Source organism: Gorilla gorilla, chromosome 4, assembly GCF_029281585.2.
Source record: "Gorilla gorilla gorilla isolate KB3781 chromosome 4, NHGRI_mGorGor1-v2.1_pri, whole genome shotgun sequence".
Classification (NCBI taxonomy): domain Eukaryota; kingdom Metazoa; phylum Chordata; class Mammalia; order Primates; family Hominidae; genus Gorilla; species Gorilla gorilla.
The window spans coordinates 107,323,863-107,346,853 of record NC_073228.2 but is presented as its reverse complement, the minus strand read 5'-3'; the positions used below and the strand labels follow the sequence as shown (position 1 = coordinate 107,346,853).

General features: G+C 35.8%; 1 long non-coding RNA gene across 1 annotated transcript; it reads left to right on the top strand.

The window, feature by feature from the left end:
- Positions 1-959: 959 nt before the first annotated feature.
- LOC109026902 (uncharacterized) lies at positions 960-21,346 on the top strand. The gene is made up of 6 exons (XR_002005955.4): positions 960-1,438; positions 2,260-2,348; positions 10,608-10,699; positions 11,220-11,310; positions 12,551-14,896; positions 21,152-21,346. It is a non-coding gene; the product is annotated as an uncharacterized lncRNA (long non-coding RNA).
- The last annotated feature ends 1,645 nt before the right edge of the window (positions 21,347-22,991 follow it).

Here is a 22,991-nt window from a genome sequence, read left to right as displayed (position 1 = left end):
ATGTCAGATTAAAATGATGTTAAATAAGTATTCGTAAATTATATGTTTGGAAAATAAATTGAAAAATAAACCTTTATTATCTATATTTGTTTTAAGATATAATTCTCTTAGTTGCTAGCAATTGACCATTTAATTATATGTAAAGTCATCTAACTTCTTAAATAAATCTGTACTAATCATGTGATGAAATTACAATTAGGATGCTTATAAGATAGTCTTGGTATCTTCTCTCTAGGGGAAAAAAATCATCCATTGACCAAGTTTTCAAAAAGATCTTTAAAATGACACCAGGAATTTCACTGTGTTGTTTCAGATCTTCAACTCTTACTAGATGTGACGACACTTTCGTGGTCCCGGATTATTTTTACAAAAAGTAGAATAAAAATTCTGAATGTTATCTGATTTGTGAAGATGTACACACACTACCCAAAATCCACTGATAACTTATTCTGATCCCATGAGACTGTAGAGACCTCAGTGAATTTGAGATGGAATGGGATGTTAGCACTGATTATCTGCCCAATTTAAAACCAGTCATAAAGTGATTAAATTAACCTGACAGATTAATTCTAAGCATAATTTCTCATTCCCTCATCATTGGCCAGACTGCAATTTACATACTTTTTTTATGACAGTGGGCAAAAATACAGCAGTCAGTGACTTAAGCTATATAAAAAGAAGGTCAGCAGGAAATAGTAAGCATAGAACATTTTAAAATAAATGCCTTTTTATTGCTTTCAAAAACATGCATTTGTTTGGATTAAGCTACAGAAATGTATTTACTTAAGTGAATAAGTAAGCATAGAAAATGTTTTAAAATGGTGATTCTAAGATTGGAGATTTCTCCTCTAAATCTTTCGATTAAAGCCCCTTTGAAGCCTTTGTATCTTGTTTGCATTAATATTCTTATCAAATTATTTTTCTGAGGTAACACAGTAATTTCAGAGTAATTCAAGTTACCTTGATTTATGAACAAATAATGAGATTTAGCACTGTCCAAAGTGCCCTAAATATTGCTAACAATAATTGGCTCTTAATAATGGATAACATTGCCACTAAAATATTTTAAAGGTCATATTTATTATTTTCTTCTGAATGACTTGAAGTAGAATGAACATGCAGCCATTTCTTAGGCTACCATGAGCAAAGCACAATTTTGCTTAGGGATAAGATATATTTTGAGTGTTTATTTTAAATATTTACTTGAGATTTTTCTTAATCTTTAGAATTTAGAACGGTGGTTATACATCAGTTTTCCTTGATTCTAGACTGGAAAGGAATGAAGATGTCACAGGGGTTCTGCTTTAAGGAATCAGAAGCTCTGGTGTCAGCAGAATTGATGAGCTCTGCCCCTGGGGAACACCAACACAACTTCATTGAAAGAGTTACAGGGATTTCATGTTTCGGAGGAATTATATACAGAGGTTTCTGTTTGAAGGTATATTCAAATACTACTTCAAACTGAGGTTTAAGGTTGAATATTTCAAAATTAGGAAGATGTCATTGAAACCCAGCAAGAGTTGACGATTCAGCAATTATTAAGTCTTCAGAGAAACATAGCTCTTCTGTAACATGGTTATTGAAGTAGTGTGGCTCCACTTCAATAAGCAAAAAAAGAGACAGCATTCCTCTTTAGAAAACTCAAAGGCATTACTTATTTAATTAATAGGTAAGGAAAGTCTTGAGCAGAAAAAAAGTAGTCCCTGAGATGTATTCAATTAGCCTTTTGTGCCTATTCTTTTGCTAACTTACAAGGCATCTAATCATATATTTAAGTACATGTGTGTGCTTTATTTTTTCTTTCTTTATCTTAATGGAACTACACCTTCATAGTAAACTTTTTATTATTTGAAATACTTACATGTGTTAAAATGAAGTTATCACTTCTTATTGTGGACTATAATTAGTCAAAGAGGAATAATGTAAAATGTCACATAGGACTGAGTCAATTTTGAAAATGGGCTTTTCAAGATAGATTCTGAAACTCCCTGTGCTGGTCAAGGTCAGCGTAGGGGAAAACCATAATTATAGATTTCTCAGACCTAGCAATTCAAAAAATAATAGAGAGTAGCTAAGGTTCTAATTGTAATTGGATAGGGTGATTTCTCTTCATACAGTGATATTTAATTCATACATCATTCTGCATGTGGGATTAGCTAAACTTCCAGTCTAATAGTCATTCTAAAGCCAGAGAGGAAATGGAGCAAAGCAAAATACAGTTCTTCAGGGATTTCTAGTCTAATAATGTCATTATGATAGTAGGTAGAGTATGACTGCATCTTTAAAATCTTCTAAAGCAAGGGACGCACACCACTGCTGGAATGCACAATGGTTTGGAGTGGTGCAAGGTGAGATATTTCCTTTTTATTATTTGTTTTTAATATATGTTAGATATAACCCACGATTTCACCTATATTATTGCCTAACATGAAGCTAAAGTAAAAAAAAAAATGAATAAACTATTAAGCAAATAACAGCACAGCTATTTTATGAATGTTGTAGAACTCGTGAAGGTAGTATGCAAATGACTGAAATTGGGAACAATAAAGTTGTGTTCATTCATCCAACAAATATTTATTGAATACTGTGTTTCCTCCACACATATGGAATAGGAACATATCAAAATATAAGATAGTCAAGGTCTTAGCCCTTGTGGATCCCACATTTTGGGTCATACCGCTAGTGGTTCCACAGAAGGCTGGAATAACCTAAGGCTGTATACAGTGAGGTGTTTTGTATATGTTTGGTGAACCCAGTAATAAAGCTCCTCTGAAGCTCATGTGGCTCAAGTCAACTGTGGAGCGGCCAGGGGTCTGGTTCAATTCCAGAATAAAGAATATGCCCTACAGATGCTGCAGCACTAAGGAGATGAGCTGATACATCCTCCATCATAAATAAGATAAAACTAAATACCTCATTCATCCTGCCAAGTGCCCTCCTTCCAAACACTTCCACTACACTGTTATTCTCCATGTACTTACCAACTGTTTCAGCTCTTACAGTTGTACCCAAACTATAGGAACCCTTTGCCTCTGAGAAGCTGAATGTGAACACAGGAGAGCAAGCAATCAAAAAGACAACATGATTTGTCTTACTCCAACAGCCCTGGCCTGCTAATCTGACTTGCTAGATTTTTATCACAAGTTCCAGTTAGTACAAGATGAAAAAAGGATGTTGGTGAGCTAACACATAAGATTGATTTAGAACACAATTTGGGTAAAGCCTCTTCACACTGGGCTGAGAAAAAAATAAAAAGCAATCTATCACTGAATTTTCTTCCTAGAAGCTTGTTGATATAGAAACAGAGAATCTTAAGCCAAAACAATAAAACAAAAAATCCAAGCCTTAGTGTGTGCCGTTGAGAGAGATGAGAAATGAGATAGAATAAAGTGAAACAATTCATAGCAAGTTTCCTCAGGGCAGCCCTAGCCTAAAATCTTAAGGCTTTCAAAGATTTTTTGAATGAAGTTCCATTCTACCTATTCAATTGGATCTGCTTCAGTGGGATTTCTAATCAAAATCACTTGGTGTGTGTATAAGGGTGTGGAAGAGTGGGCACTCATTAAAATTGCATACACCTGGATCACCAATCAGACTCCAAATCTCTAAAGTGAGGGTCAAAATCTACATTTTCAGCAAGTTGCTTAGTGATTCTCAACCACATTCAAATTTGAGAATTCCTGTGCTAAACAGTAAACTCCTTGAAATTTACATTATATTTTCATTTTTACCTCAAGTTCAGCTCGGAACTTTAAGCCCATAGTGCACAGTGCCAAATTCAAAGGCTATCTCTGTTGTTAAGTACACTGGATTTTCCCAATTTTAATTTATCATTCCATAATAAAGTGAAAGAGGAAAGGGGCTGTTCATGAAGCATGTCAGGAAGAGCCTCTACGTTTAACAGAGTAAAACAATCAACATCTTTCAAAAATCTTAAGAAAATTGTTCACTTTTCAGAACCTTACCATGGTGGAGAGAGAAAGTGAAGCAGCATCTCAGGACCATGATTCTTGGGCAATTTGCTACATCTCTCCCACTTTTCTCCAATAAGAAATGGGGGATTTGGATAGATGATCTCACACATATCGAAAGTTAAACAAAGAACAGACATTTTGGAACTGTTAAGAGATTTTCTGGTATTACTGAATGTATCACACATTATTAGATACTAAGCTCATTTTTCTTTTCATTTACTAATATCAATTTTTTCTTTCCCAATTCTTTAAACTTTAGAAATAGTAAATTCTACACTACACAATCCTCTTTTCTATCTGCATTTCCTCAGAGACTCTGACTTAATGTTTGTAGGGTGGGGCCAGGTGCATTCGCTCATGCCTGTAATCCCAGCACTTTGGGAGGCCGTGGAGGGCAGATCGCTTGAGGTCAGGGGATTGAGACCAGTCTGGCCAAAATGTTGAAACCCCGTCTTTACTAAAAATACAAAAATTAGCAGGGCATGGTGGCGAGCATCTGCAATACCAGCCACTCTGGAGTCTGAGGCAGGTGGATTGCTTGAACCCAGGAGAAGGAGGTTGCAGTGAGCTGAGATCAGGCCACTGCACTCCAGCCTGGGAGACAAAGCGAGACTCCGTCTCAAAAAAAAAAAAAAAAAAAAAAAAAAAGTTTATAGGATGGGCTTCTTGTCTCTCCAAGGATTATCTTTATCCATTAAGTTACATTTGATCAATTGTGAGTCAAAGAGAGTGACGGCGTTCCAACAAACTTATGGTTAAAGTTATTTTAGTATTGAAGTTTTTTATGCCTATTCTTCTAAACTCAAGACCTTAGGCAATTTATGCTCCAATGATCACCAAGGGCCTCTTCTGTAGATGGACTTAAATACTCCCTGTATGCCTCAACAACCTGTGCATCATATGCTTGGGGAAAGTAAAAATTGGTTTCATCACATATGAGATTTGAATGTTTCCATTAAAAATTTAAACTAATGGATTCAAACATTTATCCACACGAATGCATATAAATACAGATATAAATACATTTACTCATCAGTGTTTTTCAACAGAGAGAAGGAGGTAAAAGTATAAAGAACAATTTGCAATAGGCACTGAAACAGCCTTCAATGATCTTAACTAAGGCTTCTTACTTTCAAGACACTGGCAAACTATTCACTAAGAATTACTGATCAGGTCTCAGGTTTGTAAACAAGAAGCTGAGAGCAAGTCTGAAGTGATATATGGGCATTATCGAAACACCTGTTTTCTTATATAACTCTTCTTATGCTCATACTTTTTTTTAATTTAAGGACAAATATAGTTTAAATCTCATGCCGTTTAAAATCAGAATTGACAGTAATGGGTAAGTTTATACACTTTAAACATACTTTTAAAAGTAAATGGAAATTTTAAATTTTCTCCAAATATTTTTACACTTGAACTTTTCAGAACCTGTTTTACATATATGAATTTCCTTAAAAATGTGATACAGAGAGCATAGGTCGGGCACGGTGGCTCACGCCTGTAATCCCAGCACTTTGGGAGGCCAAGGCGGGCGGATCACGAGGCCAGGAGATCGAGACCACCTGGCTAACACGGAGAAACCCCGTCTCTACTAAAAATGCAAAAAAATTATCTGGGTGTGGTAGCGGGCGCCTGTAGAATGGCAAGAACCTGGGAGGCGGAGCTTTCAGTGAGCGGAGATCTCGCCATTGCACTCCAGCCTGAGCGACAAGCGACACTCCGTCTCAATAAATAAATAAATATATATATATATATATGTAGAGAGAGACAGAGAGTACAGAGAGCATAGGCGTAGTGTTAAAATTGGGGAAATGAAGTCATAATAAGAATTCTTTCAGATTCTATAGAAAACTGAAGCCAATGGGAATTACAAAGAGTACTAGATGCTGTGCTACCCTGCAAGTTAAGCATTTAACCTTCTGAATTTATTTCATATTTAGTCTCTTTCTAGAATTTTAATACCAATCATTATATCATTATCTACTCTTTTGTGAAGTCTTTCTCTTTTTATTGGTAATAGCACATTTCCTTTGACTGTTTCAAGGAAAATGTTTCAACTTAGCAATTGAAATTTTAGGTAATTTGTCAGAAAAATGACACCTGTAAAATTTTATAACAATATCTTTCCCCCCAAAAAAATCTTTATCATCCAATAATTTTCTGAGTATAACAGTAATACTGTGTAATTCTGCAGTAAAAATATATTGTTAGTATTTCCAGTTTACATTTTTCCTCTTTATTCTTGTAAATTATAGTAATGAGTTAAAGCCCAGTTGGAAAAAAAGACCTGTAAAATCTGATATAAAGACATCAGATGTGATAGGATTCAGCTGATAATATAATAGCAATCATAGTAAATTTCCTGAGCTTTATTGCCAATTTTGTACAGAAAAAATAAACATTAAAAATATAAACCCAAGAAATTTGTAGTGAAATGGATTCCTTAATGTATATACAAAGGTCTAGTAGTGATATATTTTACTTGTGAATAAAATATTTTATGTATATATATAAAAATGTGAGGTGCTTAGAATTTTTCAAAGTGAAATGAGAGGCCATTAGAGAGTTTTAAGCAGGGGGTGGGATAACATGATTTAATTTATGCTTTTAAAAAATCAGTCTGGCTGCTATATAATCAAAGGATATGAATATAGAAGTAAGAGAAACAGCTAGGAAGTTATTGCACTAGTCCAGATTTAAAAAATATATCTGGTGGCTTGGATTGAGGTGGTAACTACGGAGTAGAAAACAAATGGACATATTTGGGATAAGATGTTTAGAAACAGAGTAGGGCAAACTTGCTGATGAGGCAGGTTAAAGAGAAGGGTCAAGGACAACATCTAGGTGTTTGACTTAAGCTAGATAGATGGTGATGCTGTTGACTGAGATTGGAAAGATTTAGAGAAGAATTGAAGGCAGACAACATTAAGAGCTCAGATGGGGACCTTATGAATTTGGGATTCCAATTAGACATACGACTAGACACATCAATTTGGCAGTCAGATATTTAAGCCTGGACTTCTGGCCTTAAGAAATTATGAATTTTAGGAGTAAAATTATGAATTTTAGAATCACCTATGTATATTACTTTGAAGCTATCAGACAAGATTTCCTAGGGAAGGAGTTGATGAAGAAGTGAAGGGAACCCTGAAGATGTCAAAGATTAGAGACTGAGCAAGGGAAGATCCAGCAAAAGAATCTAAGAGGGAATGCCCAGTAGAGCAGGATAAGGATCAGAAGAGTGTGACACCATGGAATTAAAAGAAAAAAAGTGATGCGAGAGGAACAGAGTGATCAGTTGTGTCAAATTCTGCTGAGAGTGTGCCTAAGATGACACAGAATTGACTTTTGGCTTTGACAATATGGATGTCACTGGTCGATGTGGGTAAGAGCACCCTCAGTGGAGTGGTAGGGATAAGCGATAGAGTAGTTCCTGGAGTGGGCTTGAGAAAAGCTGTGGGGAGAGAAAGTAGACTCAGAAAATATAGACAAATCCATGAAGATGTGTTGCTGTAAAGGTGAACAGTGACATGTGATGGTAGATGGAGTGATGCAGTGAAAGACAGAAATGGATATTGCAGGAGAGGAGAGGATAATTGCATTAAAATGGTTCAGGTACATTTACTTTTTCCACAAAATAAAAGAGATTTCATAGACTATGATATAAATTCAATGAAATCAGTTTGTATTAATTAATAATTAATTAGTATTGGAAAGCAGAAAGAGTTTCATTCAGCTTCTGTTTCCTATGAGGAATGCGTCAAGCCCATCGTTGAGAGTGTGGGAAGAGGAGGACAGATAGGAGGTTGGAGAAGAGACAGTGTAAAATAGTTTTAGAGATAGAAAATATGTAAATGTTATGAAATCATTGTAGAAAAGCTTTAAAATAATTTTGGTGTCTCCATGTGAAATTAAAATGACAAATTCTAAACCATGTGTGAGGAAGTTCAACAATATTCTACTTTTTCTAACAGTGACTATTTTAAAATTTTTTGAAAAATCAAATATCAAATTATTTAATAGTCCAAAACTTTCTTTGGTGTTGCTACATTGCTCATGTTCTAAGCATTTTATTATATCTTTATATAGGCCTTTCTAAAATAGGGAGAGAGGCTGGAGAGAGCATAAAATGGTCAACCATATTGAAGGAAGAGGGTCATACAAGACAAGAGAGGTACAGAAACAGAAGCCTGAGATTTTAAAGAATACCTTCTCCCACTCCTCATTTTGCTTAGGATCAACTTAGAAAATGCAGCTACAGCCATGCCATGTTTAACAGGCAAAAAGGAAGAAATGTTTGCTGCCATTCAATTAAAATAGAATTGATAGTACCCCTATAGCCAATGATTTCAGACACTGCCATCAGCTGATATGGATGCCTCTTATGCAAGTACAGAGCAACAGAGATAACAAGTAGGAAAAAATATGAGCAATTTATTTCTTTAAAAACAGAATTTTAACTATCGACAAATTAAATACAATGTAAAAGGAAAGTATATTTAAAAATACAAGAAGGCACTTTATTAAAACTATAGTTAGGTACAGATTGGTGCTATCTAATTTATTTATTCATGCATATTTATTAGGTACCTATTATGTGTCTGGCACTGTGCTAGATACTAGGTTCATATGAAACAGTACATTCAATTTTCTGGAACAAAGTTGTGCTTTCTCAATGCTAAAGTGAAAACTGACTACAAAATTTGCTCTGTATGGTCAGAAGCAATCCAAGTGTATTAGTCTGTTTCCACACTGCTATAAAGACACTACCTGAGACTGGGTAATTTATAAAGAAAAGAGGTTTAATTGATTCCCAGTTCCACATGGTTGAGGAAGCTTGAGGAAACACAATCATGGCACAAGGCAACGTCTCACATAGCAGCAGGTGAGAGAGAGTGTATGAAGGACGAACTTCCAAATACTTACAAAACTGTCAGATCTCATGAGAACTCACTCACTATCATGAGAACAGCATGGGGAAAACTGCCCCCTATCGGGGGAACCTGCCCCCAATTTCACATAGGTTCTTTTCTATATTCCCTAAGTGTCGGCTGGTCTGAAAAATAAAGCGACAGAGTACAAAAGAGAGAAATTTTAAAGCTGGGTGTCTGGGAGAGACATCACATGTTGGCAGGTTCTGTGATGCCCCCTGAGCCATAAAACCAGCAAGTTTTTATTAGTGATTTTCAAAAGGGGAGGGAGTGTACGAATAGAGTGTGGGTCACAGAGATCACATGCTTCACAAGGTAATAAGATATCACGAGGCAAATGGAGGCAGGGCGAGATCACAGGACCACAGGACCGGGGCGAAATTAAAATTGTTAATGAAGTTTCAGGCACGCATTGTCATTGATAACATCTTATCAGGAGACAGGGTTTGAAGCAGACAACCGGTCTGACCAAAATTTATTAGGCAGGAATTTCCTCATCCTAGTAAGCCTGGGAGTGCTATGGGAGACTGGGGCTTATTTCATCCCTACAGTTTCGACCATAGAACATAGAAGACGGCCACACCCAAGGGGGCCATTTTAGAGGTCTACCCTCAGGGATGCATTCTCTTTCTCAGGGATGTCCTTGCTGAGAAAAAGAATTCAGCGATATTTCTCCCATTTGCTTTTGAAAGAAGAGAAATATGGCTCTGTTCCACCTGGCTCACCGGCGGTCAGAGTTTAAGGTTATCTCTCTTGTTCCCTGAACAGTGCTGTTATCCTGTTCTTTTTTCAAGGTGCCCAGATTTCATATTGTTCAAACACACATGCTTTACAAACAATTTGCGCAGTTAACGCAATCATCACAGGGTCCTGAGGCGACATACATCCTCCTCAGCTTACGAAAATGACGGGATTAAGAGAGTAAAGTAAAGACAGGCATAAGAGATCACAAGGGTATTGATTGGGGAAGTGATAAGTGTCCATGAAATCTTCACGATTTATGTTCAGAGATTGCAGTAAAGACAGGCATAAGAAATTATAGAAGTATTAATTTTGGGGAACTAATAAATGTCCATGAAATCTTCACAATTTATGTTCTTCTGCCATGGCTTCAGCCGGTCCCTCCATTTGGGGTTCCTGACTTCCCACAACAGCGCCCCCCTCTGCCATGATCCAATCACCTACCACCAGGTCTCTCCTTCAACATCTGGGGATTACAATTCAAAATGAGATTTGGGTGGGGAATTTGACAAAGCCTTCTCCCTACCCCACTTAATTTTTAGCAGGGCTACAAATTTCATAATATTGGATTTAGGCTAACTTTACAAAAAATTGTGTTTCTATTAATATAGGAAACAATGAAACATAAAAATAATTAAACAATATGCATCAACTTGCATCCTAAATGTCTACAAATACGAATATATGTGTATATGTTTTACATATCTATGTTTGAATATTCATTTATATACACATGTACATATGTATCTAACAATGCACTAAATAGTTGAGATGGAACTAAACAAAAAAGGTTAATGTAATTACAACAATAAAATATATTTAAAGGAAAAGCATGTGGGGATACCACAGAAAGATACCCATGCTATCAAGTTGGCAAGTGAGTTGAGTTACTCAGTAATTTGACTAAACCTAAATTCTGATGGGAAAATAATTTCAAATTTATTTGATGTTTTCAAAGGGCAGTGAAAACTGAAGACCCACAACTCCCCAAAATGATGAGAAAAAGAAGAAAAGCCTGTAAAAAATGGGAAATCTTGAATACCACAGTATGTAAGTCCAATTCAATGATTTTCTAACTATGTAAAAAATGAACTGCTTAGTTTATGTACTTTCTTCTTTATCACAGGACTGTCTATAAAACTAGGAAGATAAAAACATAAAATGATTTTGAAGCTTGGTCTATAGTTACTATTTATATACTTCTGCATTAATGATATGTATTATAACTAATAAAAATCTAAATAAAAATATTCAGATATGGACTATTAGGACCCATTATTCTTAGAATCTGTTATCAATGCATTATTATGTAACTTTCTCTGCTCTATATCCCTTTTTGCAGAAATTAAAATGTAGTCAATTCAAAGGGGCTATAAAATATAAAATTATAAAATTGAAAGGGGTATAAACAGAATGGCTCTTGGCATGAAGATGTTATTTAAAGAATAAAGTCCAGTTCTGGAAGGCAGTCCATCAGTCTATAAACTGTTATTGTGTCCATGGTCTATTGTAAATGGCCTTTAGAGAGATAGGTCTCCATGTCTTTTCTCTTATGACTTCCACATTACAGAGCTCAGATTGTGACCAGGCCCACTAGAAACTGTTTCAGTACCTGATGAGAGAGACCTTCCTACAGGCTAGAAGAGAGGCAAATGGGAATGGTTAGACTCCTCAAGTGATCTCAGTATGCTCGATGCTGTTCTTTTTCCTGTTGAAGAGAATTTATTCTCTATATAAGTATTTATATAATTATAAGCATTTTATGTAAAAATTTATAAGCATAAATAAAAATCATTTTAAGTTAAAAACATTTAAAATAAATGTATAAATAATCCATTCCAATTTTAAACTTAACTTTTTAAAAATGTCCTTTTTGACACCTGGTTCATCAATTTTTATGATATAAGTATTCACTTGTTGCCTATTCTTCTTTCTTAACAAATAATCTCAGATGCAGTTTAAAATAGAATTTGAGATATTTTTGTCCACTGTTTTTTACACAAGCTCTGGTGCCTCATGCTCAGGTTCACAAGCTTCTCATAGGAATGTATTTTAATATAAAACAGAGGAGTGCAGGTTGCAAGCTGGTAGTTCTTGGGCAAAAGCTGGTCCCTAAGTATACTGGCCTCCACCTATAGAGGGTTGTTTTTTTAAATTTTTGAACTAATCCTTAGAAATTAAGAAATTTTACAGTATAGGAAAAAATCCAGATTCTAGTTCTCTTCTGGAAAAATGAGATGATCCAGTAACACCAGGACATCTTTTCACGTGGCTGGAGCTGACTAGCAGAGAATATGTATACCCAGCCTGCTTCACTTGTTTATGTTACCTGTTTAAATGCCACAGACTTTGAGTTTGTGAACCTATTCTATAAAAAGCCCAGGGCAAAAGATACTACTGGACATGTTTGAAAGTCTGTCTAAAAGCATACTTATGTTTCTTCCATTCTTTTTACCCACATCTTCATTTGTAGTACCATCTCAAATTGTATTGAGCTTGACTTAGCCTGTAGTATAATGCCATGTTCAAATACCTGATCATAGCAAGCTGTTCTTTATCAAGAGTTGCACTTAAAATTTAGTTGCATATGTTTCTTGTGAAATTTTCATTTCACCCACTTTTGGAAGTTGCTGTTTTAGAGTAAAGCTTAATTAAATTCTTACTTCATAAAACTACTGGTGATATTTCTACACTCTAAGAGAATTGGTTGATTTAAAGTGATGTATTTATTATAAATGAACTTTTGTGAAAAACATTTTGACGTGCTATAAATGAATGAAAACCGATACCCAAAATACTTACAAAGGATTTGCATTGCATTTTATTCTAGAAATTGGAACATCTGTTCTCTAAATGGACACGTAAACCTTTCCAATTTTTACTTTTTTGCTTCCTCTTTAGGTGTATCTCAGCCTGCTGGCTGAGCATGCCAAGAAAATATAAAAGCTCTTGAAAACGAAGTCAAAGGAGACACCTTGGAGCCTGTGTTTCATCAGACTGGGACATTAGGGAAATCTAAGGAAAATGGAGATGAGGGTATGTCTGCTTCTGTGAATGAAAAGCAGAATTCTTCTTTTCTTCCTAAAGATAAGAAACAGCATCCATCTGACAGCAAAATACATAGGAAGAAGGGAAATGATGATCCTCCTTTGGCTGTCTCTCATCAACTGGAGAAAGTCTTACCTATGATCATATTTAATGACTATGGAGAATCATTATCAGAAAACATTACATTACAGAATCTCCTAGGCACAGTAGAAGACTTTAAGCCAGCAAAAGGCAAATTTATTACAGAAGTGAAACGTGGGGCTTTCAATGTGCAAATAGAAATCAAGAAAAACTTTGTCTGTAAACCAGGAATACAGTTCCCAACAAAAAAAGAGACATCCAAAATGTTGCCAGCGTTGCTCTATCAGACACATTCAGAGATGCTACCCTTCTAGGAGCTGCTTTCCTAAACGTAAGAATATATTGGTGGAAGAACTAAAACCTGAGGTGCCGTCTAAACATGAAGGAGAAATTGCCAGAACCGACAGCCCCTTGCTGAAAGTAACCATTGAAAGAAAAGAAATTAAAGTCAACTACATGACTAAGACACAGAATATATTAATTAATGTAACTCATCCTAAAAGAAAGGAAAAAAGTAACTAAATACAGAAACATTTCCTCCAATCACACCACTAAAGAACCTTTCAGGTCTCCATCACAGTCTGGTATTAGGCATCCTGAAATGTGGCAGCTTGAAAACAAGCATCAGAGTTGAGATTGTTTGTGTGTCTCTTCTTCTGGCATGTGTGCTGTCCAGAAGGAGAAGAATTTTGATACAGTGGTGATTTATCTAACCTCGACTCTGGAGAGAAAGAAAAATAAGCCTGGCACACTATCTACAGTCTTAGAAGATTGTGAGGTAGAATCTGCTATCTCTCGGCAGAAGGTCTTTAAAATTAGTCAGAACACCCCCAGAAAGAAACATTTCTCTGAGTCTAAGACTCTTCTCAAAAAAATTCTTCCTACTTCACATAATACCCAAAAGACCACAAGTTTAAGTAATGCAGATTTAAGTAAAATGCCTTTCGAGGATTCTAAGGATGTGGAAAAAGAGAGAAAAATCAACTTTGATATCCCAGGAAATATCACATCAGACTCACATGTACAGCAAAGCACAGAAGGAATAAATTATTTGCCAAGTACCATTACTGACATCTTTCCACTCAAGATGGCAAAAACTTCACCTTTAGTTCTTCATCTTCTGTGAGTATGTAGCTCATAGAAGCAAAGGTAGCCAACATCTACTGCAAAGGAAGCAAGACTCCACCTGCAGAATGCTGTGAGAACTCAAATTCTGTATCTTTCCCTCCCACTCAAACTTCTCTGCAGTCTTGCACCTCATTCAGCCCACCTCACTGGGCCACCAGACATTTGAAACCTAAGGAAAACCCTGAGAGTACATTTTCTTTTAATCATTGTGCTGTGTGTGTGATAGATTATGAGAAGGAGCAGATTAATGTGACTGGCAGAGACTTTAACAAAGCCATTTTACATAGTGACTCTCATGCTAAAGCACAGCAACTACTGGAAAGGAAGATTACACTGTGTCTTAATCTCAGGCCTGCTTCTGGCAGCAGCCTAGCAGCTAAGAGCCCACGCAACGGTATTAGCCACAGCACTGTGGAATGGAACCAAACAGAGTCACAGCAAGTCATCCAGAGATAGCAGCCCCGACCAAAACAAAAGCACTAGTTATGACCTTCATAACTGATGAGTTAGAGCAAAAATTGATTATTCAAGATGATAAAGAAACTAGTTTTTTCTAATTGTCCCATGGGAATGAAAAACCGTAAAGAGTCACCCAGCTCTCTGGAAAATGTTGAAAAAGACAAATGCCAGATAATACCCGTGGTGAATAATGCATACCACAGAGATTTTGAAGACCTGTCAAATGAGAATCGTGACAAAGTCTGTTTTCAAATGCATTTTTCAGCAAACACTGCTGAGTCCAACTGTGCAGTGTGTGCTTCAGATAATCTGTTTCTTATTGAAAAAACACTGACCAATGATGTGGACCTACATGGTAACCAAGATAAAGAAAACCTTGGACTAACTAGTTTAAACAGGAGCCAGTACAGTGCCAAAGGATTGCATCAACAGGGCCAAATACTGAAGAGGATGAGAACAAAAATGACTCAAAGGAAAATTACTGTTACCAAATACACACGTTGATGCCACCTCAGAAGCAAGCTTTGAAAGGTATGATGGGCTATACAGAATCATTAACTTTCATTATTTTTATATATTTTAGCTTAGGAAAGTCTTAAGATGAGGGCTTTTTTAAAATTGCTTGGGATGTTTTCTTTATTGCTAAAGATATATTATATATTTTAGAGTTAGATGAACACGGGCAAGCATATATCAGTCTGTTTCTTTACATTGTCACCCACTCCACCCATAAATAGTGCATCTTCAAGCCTGCAGTTTAATGTAAAAAAAAAATCAGTTTCTCTTTAAAAGGTTGATATATTGCCAAATCAATTTTGTAGGAAATGTTAGTCTTTGCCACTCTTAAATAATCCACCATTTCTTTCCTTCTTGCAAGCTAAGCATGTTCAGAAGAATAGGAAGAATATGTTTGTAATAAAATATATTTTTAAATCTTGCTGTGGTGTTACAGAGGCATTGTATGTATGTCTTGGAAGGCCATGTGGAATAGTAATTACAACAAAGGACAAAAAACAGAAACGACCTTGCCTAATCCTCACTGAGCCACCATGGGGCCTCTGACCTCCAGCAGACCTCTGACCTCCCTTGTGCATTACTTGGACCAAATTGTTGATAGAACCCAGAAGCTCTCCAGACTTCAAGTAGGGCCAAGATGGAAGTTCTTTCCTAAGTACATAATTCTGCCTGTCTGCTTTCAATCTCAAATCAGCACTATATCATTTTCGTCACTTCATAGAAGGCCCTTGTTTTTTTAAATGAGTCCAAATTATTTTATATTTACTGTTAGCATTATTCCATATTGTAAATTAAAATACATTTTGAATGAGTAAAAACTGTCTTCTAAACTGCTGGTAATAATCCTAATAGCTTCAGAAATTATATTTGGAATGATGAAACTTAAAGGAGAAGGTATATTTTCTTTGTAGTTCTGTCTCTAGATTTTTTAATGAAATTAGTAAAATTTAGAAGTAGAAATAAAATACAAAAAGCATAATCAATTACATAACTGTTAGAATAAAATGTGAAATTTGTTTTGTAGAGAGTAAATGCCCTAAAACAGTATGAAAACTCTATGGTCATCTGCTTGATATGAACACCCTAAAGCAAGGACCATCAGTCATGGGGACTGCTTCCTGGTGCCAATATCCATCCAGAAATCAGCATCAATGACATTAATCCCAACACTGACTTCAGTCTATAGTTATTTGGAACTGCAAGGGAACCTGCAGTAAGAACAATTGTGCCTCCCAAAGGAAACACATGCTCAACTGGATGAATATATCTCCCAAGTTGACTCTCCTTCCCCCCAGAGGCATGTTCTTCCCTGTCCTACCTCTCCCAGTGGGAAACATTTCTTAAGAAAATCAATAATTCAAGTCAGAATTCTCTCAAAGCTGATATTACACATCAGAGTTTGAAACTGTCCATTTGGTAAACAATTCCAGCTACTGGTTCCGTATGTTACTGATTCATCAAAAGGCTATTCCTACAACTCTCTCCCTGTATCCTTTTCCTTGATCACTCTTCCAGCCATATTGACTTACTTCCTAGAACCTTCCAGCCCAGATCCACATCAGGCCCTTTGCATGGACTGCTCCCACTACTTGGACCAGTCTTCCCCTATATGTCTACATGGTTCATTCTCATCTCCTCATCTCCTTTAGATTTTTGCTCACACAGCATGTTCTCAGGAAGGTCTTCTCAGACCACTCCATTTAAAATTGCAAACTGAACCATCTTCATTACAGCCCAGGCAAACGCTATCCTTTTTCCATTTATACATAGCACTTTTTTGCCTTCTAATCTGCTATATATTTTACTGGTTTATTTGTGTTTTGTTCTGTCTTCTTTCACTAGAATATAAGTTCCAGGAGGGCATGGATTTTTCTTGTTTTGATCATTGCTATATTCAAAAAATTAGATAGTACCTGTCCTGTAGTATAGGTGCTCAAATATTTATTGAATGCAAAAATAAATGCAGGGAAGTCACATCAGATTTCTTTGAATAGTTCACATACCAAAACAAACAATAACAACAACAACAACAAAAAAAAACCAGGAGCATAGTTCAGCAGTTATAATATTAATACAAAAAATATTTGAATCTATAAATGTTTGCATAGATTTAACTCTCCTAGAACTATGAATATCTTTATACTTTATTCAACATTATTGTCTTCATATTACTGATATCTCAGGCTAGAACTGGGTAATTTTTTCAGGGAGTATATTGCTTTGAGAAACTGGGATACTTTTGGACTGTTTTTACCAGAAAATTATAAAATTGATACAGGCACAAACTTATGCTTACGTTTTGAAAAGCGATCCTCTAACCCCTTAACATCCATGCATGTGCCTCAGATTCGGAGTCCCTGACATGAGTGTTCACTGTAATATTTGTGTAGTTCCTTCCACCATGTGTGTGCGTTTAGGAATTAACTAGATTAGATGTCACAATGTGAACTGTCTACAGGGGCCAGGCAGGTGATGTAAATGAGTAAAGCAGGCTGTATGTGAGCAAGTCTGGAGTGTTGGTGAACTAGCGAGTGTGTCCTAAGGGAAGGAAAACGCAGGTCCAGTACAGACAGGCCTTCTGACTTCCAAATAGCAGGAGACCTAGATTCTTTAATGTATGAGTCTGCAGATCATGAGATTTGGGAGACACAGTACAAAGTAAGCAATCTGTGACCTCTGAACTAGATAAATAAGAGAAGGTGGGTGTGGTATGGGGGTTGTGGCAGGAAGTAACAGCCATCATGTTATAAAGGAAAGATACCAGATACCAGTCAAACCTTTAATAACTAAACACTAAGTTCTTCCTCTGCCAGGTAAGGGCTATACATTGTTGGGTAAAAAAGTAGTTGCTCAAGGCTTCATTTATTCAGCTGTTAATGGTGTGAATATATCTTTAAGAGCTCTGCCAAAGAACCAGAAATTCTATATCATAAAAAAATGTAATGAGGAAACCAAAAGTAGGCTAGCCTGAGAAAATTACAGACAATGAGAAGGATTAGATGATATTTTTACATGGCATAGAAATAGCCATAAACAGCCCTTTGTATGTAATATAACACAAAACTTACATACAATGTGTAAAATGTTTTATTTCTCCTAAAATAGGAGTGATTCTAAGAGTTCACATCAAGGCACAAAGTTATAGAGGACTGCAAATCTGAGAAAGTTTGTGGTCCCAGGCTCTGCACCAAGCACTGGGAATAAAAGATGAATAAAAAATTATTTCATTTCACGTAGCAGAATACAACTGTTGGGATAGTTTCCAGCAAACTGACTTCTGGTGAAATCAGGAGCTTTCAACACCCGTGCCCACTTCAACATTTCTCAGCAGACGCACATTCCAAGATCCCAGTTTCAGCAGCAACGCTCTGCTTTTCTCCAGCAGGGCTCCTCCCAGATCTGCTTCTTTTTTGTGGTCTTCCCATTCACTTCCCAGGCCCTGCTCTGGCTTTCAAGGTGGTAGCTTTCCACTTTCACACTCATGTTTGGTATCTCAGACCATTTGTGCTGTTACAGCAACATACCAGAGACTGGGTAATTTATAAAGAACGTAGATTTGCTTTTTACAGTTCTGGAGGCTAAGAAGTCTAAGGTCAAGGTGCCAGTATTAAGTGTCTGGCGAGGTATTAAGCGTTTTGCTGCTACCAAGATGGCTCCCTGTTGCTGCGTCCTCACATGGCATACACAGAAGGGCAAAAAGGCCTAATCTAGCCCTTCTAAAGAGTACTAAGCCAATTCATGAGAGCAGAACCCTGAAGACTTTATTATCTCTAAAGGCCTCAACTCTTAATAATATCACATTGGATCTTAGGTTCCAACATATGAATTTTGGGGGACATATACGTTCAAACCATAGCAATCGATAAAACATTTGTGCTTTTTAGTGGATTAATATATTGTTGCTACAAAGTGATAAGTGTGCATTTTAATAGAGTCCCTCAAGAGATTTGAATGTCTTCATTTCAGTACAAACAAATTGCCTGACTCCTTGAAAGACTTGATAAATATCTACTGGGTATTCATGGAATAAAGGGGAGGCTCACACGTGAACGAAGATTACTGAGACATAGATTCAATGCATCACATAAAAACTTTCTATCATATTGTAGTATACAAGGATTAGACTGACTCAGTAGGGAATAAATTTGAGTCTGGGAAGTGTTCAAGCATATATTGAATGATTACTTGGTAGAAATTTGGTAGAAATGTTTTGAGCATAGAGAGGTTGGTTGGAACAAATCACCTTCTATATTCTTTGCAAACCTAAGAGTCCACAAATACCAAGCAGGACAGTGGAAGTGGTACTTTGTACTTGGTGGGCATTTCAATCGTTTTCAGATCACATTTTAAAACACACTGTAGAACATATACTTTCCCCTAATTTGAAAAGATCAAAAGTATATGAAAAGATCCTGGAGGAAAAGTCTTCCCACCGTATCCCGGGGCCATATTATCATACATAGTTTCCTAGGTCCATAAGATTTATTTTATACTCCACACTTTCAAAAAAGAATTGCTGTTACATGTAAAGTATTTGATATCAGAAAATTATCTTCCTCATGAATGCCTTCATAGTTAACCTACACTCTCAATCTCAAAAAATAGCGGAACTAGAACAAGCATTGGAGAAATGGCCAGAGATCAGGTCTATATTATTTTTAAAAGTTCCACACTCTGTAACATTCTAGTGAGCAAAAGCCATCTTGCTCATTGTGGCCGCTCCAATGACCAACACGATAGAAATTAGTATGTAGAAAGTGAACACTGAATATTATCGAATGAATGTTGTTTTCCTGTCACCCTCATAAGAGGTAGGAGTCCACCTCAAAGTAATGGAAAATGAATTAGGTAATGATTCTTCTTTCTCCTCACCTGTTTAACCTTAACAAGTGAATTTTATTTTATTCTTTTTTTTAGAAACAGGCTCTCACTCTGTCACACAGGCTGGAGTACACTGGTGTGATCATAGCTCACTGCAGCTTCAAACTCCTGGGCTCAAGCGATTCTCCCACCTCAGCCTCTCGAGTAGCTCAGACAACACGCGCATGCCACCACATCCAGCTATTTTTAAAATTTAGAGATGGGTGTCTTGCTATGTTGCCCAGGCTGTTCTCAAACCTCTGGCTTCAAGCAATTCTCCCTCCTCAGCCTCCCAAAGTGCTGGGATTACAGGTGTGAGCCACCTTGCCAGGCCTCTGACAAGTGAATTTTAAGTTGCTACATAAATGGATCATTAATAATTACATATATATAAAAATAAAGATGCTTATTTCTTCATAGATAGATCCCATTTGTTATTTAAATAGTTCTGAAAATAAATTTTGATATTGATAAGTTAGATTTTAATTTGCAAAGATACAATTATAAGTACTCATTTGCTGCTGGGAATAGAATAAAAGTAAAGGTCAAGAGTTGGCCTCTTTTAAAATGTATATTGCCTGCCTTTCATACAGTATCAAAAGGTAACATCAAATAAAATCTTAATTCTAACCCATTAAATTACTTTCTAGGTATTATATGTTCTCCTATTTTTGTTGTTGTTGTTGTTGTTACTTTTTTCAGTTACTTTTTTAAAAGTTTGATTGTACTGCAGTAGTTTGGGGTTTCTTCCTCCTAATACACTGTTTCATGATGTCATGGTTTGTGATGACAGAAAGCAGCAGTTTGGAACTATATAAAGTATTTCAAGCTGTTATTGTTTCAAATATAAAATTAACAAAGCCTTCATTCATTTTGGCATTTTTTTTACTTTTCTTCATTTTTAGCCAGCATATGCAGCAGAAGTATTATGAAATTTGTATACTCCTGATTAATAACACTAAAACCATAAGTACTTGAGTTTAATAGAAAAGTCAATATCATAGATTATAATTACACATGCTATTCAGGTAATAACATTTTATTTCTTTACTGAGAATTTAGGGGACATACTTAACAATTTACTTGCATTTCTCCACAGTAACTAATATAGTATCAAGCATACTACTAATACCCTAGGAATACCTGTTGAATTGAATCCACTGAGGCAATGCTTGGTGATCACCCTCCCCACCTTTTTCTCCACATAAGTATTTTTTTTTAAAGATACATGGCTCTTTTTGTTAAGCAATACAAATTTGAAAGTAAACCATAAAAAAGTTGAATGAAATTATCTAGTCCTAGTCTACTGTAATTATATGTTTCAATGATTGGACCATATGATATTTCTATCTTGATTTATCTATCTTGAAAATGTTGTCTCACTTACATATTTAATGTGGTTTAATCTAGATTGGTATTTGGAAATAAATAGTCTCCAAAAGTTATCCCAGGAATTGGTTCCAAGAGGTGGAAGAGCTAGTGATGGTTCCCAGGAAGAAGCAATTGACCAGTGGGCCAGAAGGAGGCAGCAATACAAAGAAGGCAAAAAACCCGGTTCAGCAGCAGGGAGCTTATTTGCCAGCAATATCACAGAAGAATCCAGTGAGTAGACAGCCAGCTTCTTTTCCAAAACCATAGCAAATGCGACAACTTACTGAAACGTAACCAATCTCCCATCCCTATATTTCCAGAACATAAACTCTTGCTTGAACACGGCAATATAGTGATTATAAGCTTTTATATAAAACATATTTTTGGAATCATCAACTATTATCTGCTAAGGAATTTCAACTTGGTAAATTACTTTCTTGAAAACACATAACTGCCTGCTAAGGGCTGCTTTTCTCTTGATACTAAAAAAACTAGCGATAGGGTCCTTTATTGAATTAAATTTGTATCCTATTTCTAGAAATTTGAGCTGGTTTACAAAAATATGTATCATATAAAAGAATAAGATAAATGTGTTTAATTATAAGCAACATTCTTTCTTCTAATTTTAAAATTTCTGAAATGAGGGAGTCTGTTTAAATGGATGTGTTCTTGATAATGTTTCTCTTTCTATTGAGAGTCTAAATCTCAGTCCCACGGTCAGTGGCAACTGAGAGTGAAAGATAGCTTGCCAATTGGAAATCCAACTGAAGGGAAAATATGGGTTAAAGAAATAGAAGGGGGATTTGTACACTTAGCACATACTACCACTAATCTGGCTCTAAGATTCTAACAGCTAAAGTTGTTAAAAGATACTTATTCAACGAATAGGCATTTGCTATTTGCATATTATTTACCAGAGTAACCCAGTTGTTCAGGAAAACACTGATACTGAAATGAGAAAATTTCATTAAAGAGAGAAAAGCACAGGACAGTATCATGATGCCGAGAAAAATGTCTTTATGAAAAGACAATAGTGATTGTCCTAGGTTGTGCCAATGACAGAAGTACAATTCATGAAGGCAGTGGTATAATTTATTCAGAGCGAGTTAGAAAGTTGGCACAGGTTAGGGATTGAATGTAGCTGTAAATGTGTGGACAAAGATTATAAGTAATTTAAATAATTAAACACTGTACTATATTATCACCACCACAGCCTTCTTATATTCATATGAACAGTGAAGAATCCAATTTAAATGCTCTATTTTGTCCTGATAATTTTTATTCTTGTTCCTTAATCAATGTCTTAGTTTTCCAATGGCTTCTATTTGGCAGCAAGGACCGAAAATCTGGAGTCCTGTATTTTTATTTTAAGATATACTACCTTATAGAGTTGTTTTATTATCCCTTTACTGTTCATATGTCCTTGAAATACCTCCCTGGAGAATATACTTCTTACAGTAGACTTCCAATAAAATAATCCCACTGCTAAACATTTGTTCTAATGTTCATTTTCTTCCACTTCTATTTCCCCTTCCCCTTATCAACTGCTGCATTTATATATTCTAGATTTAGTGTATATTTTTAACAATTACTTTAATAATATTAATATATTTCAGTAAGTTTTCATCACCTTTGCTTTTTTTACCAATTATTTCTAACAGGACTTATTTTATTTTCCTTTTTAACTATAGTAATCTAATATTTTTTTCAGAGATTCTGTGGGAGGTAAACTGAATTCTTGTATATCTGAAAATGTATTCATTTCTCTCTTAATACTGAATGATAGTTTGGTGTAGAGTTTTAGGTTCAAATTACTGAAGAAACTGATTCATTGTCTTCCTGTAACCAGTGGTGTTGATCAGAAGTCTGAATCTGATCT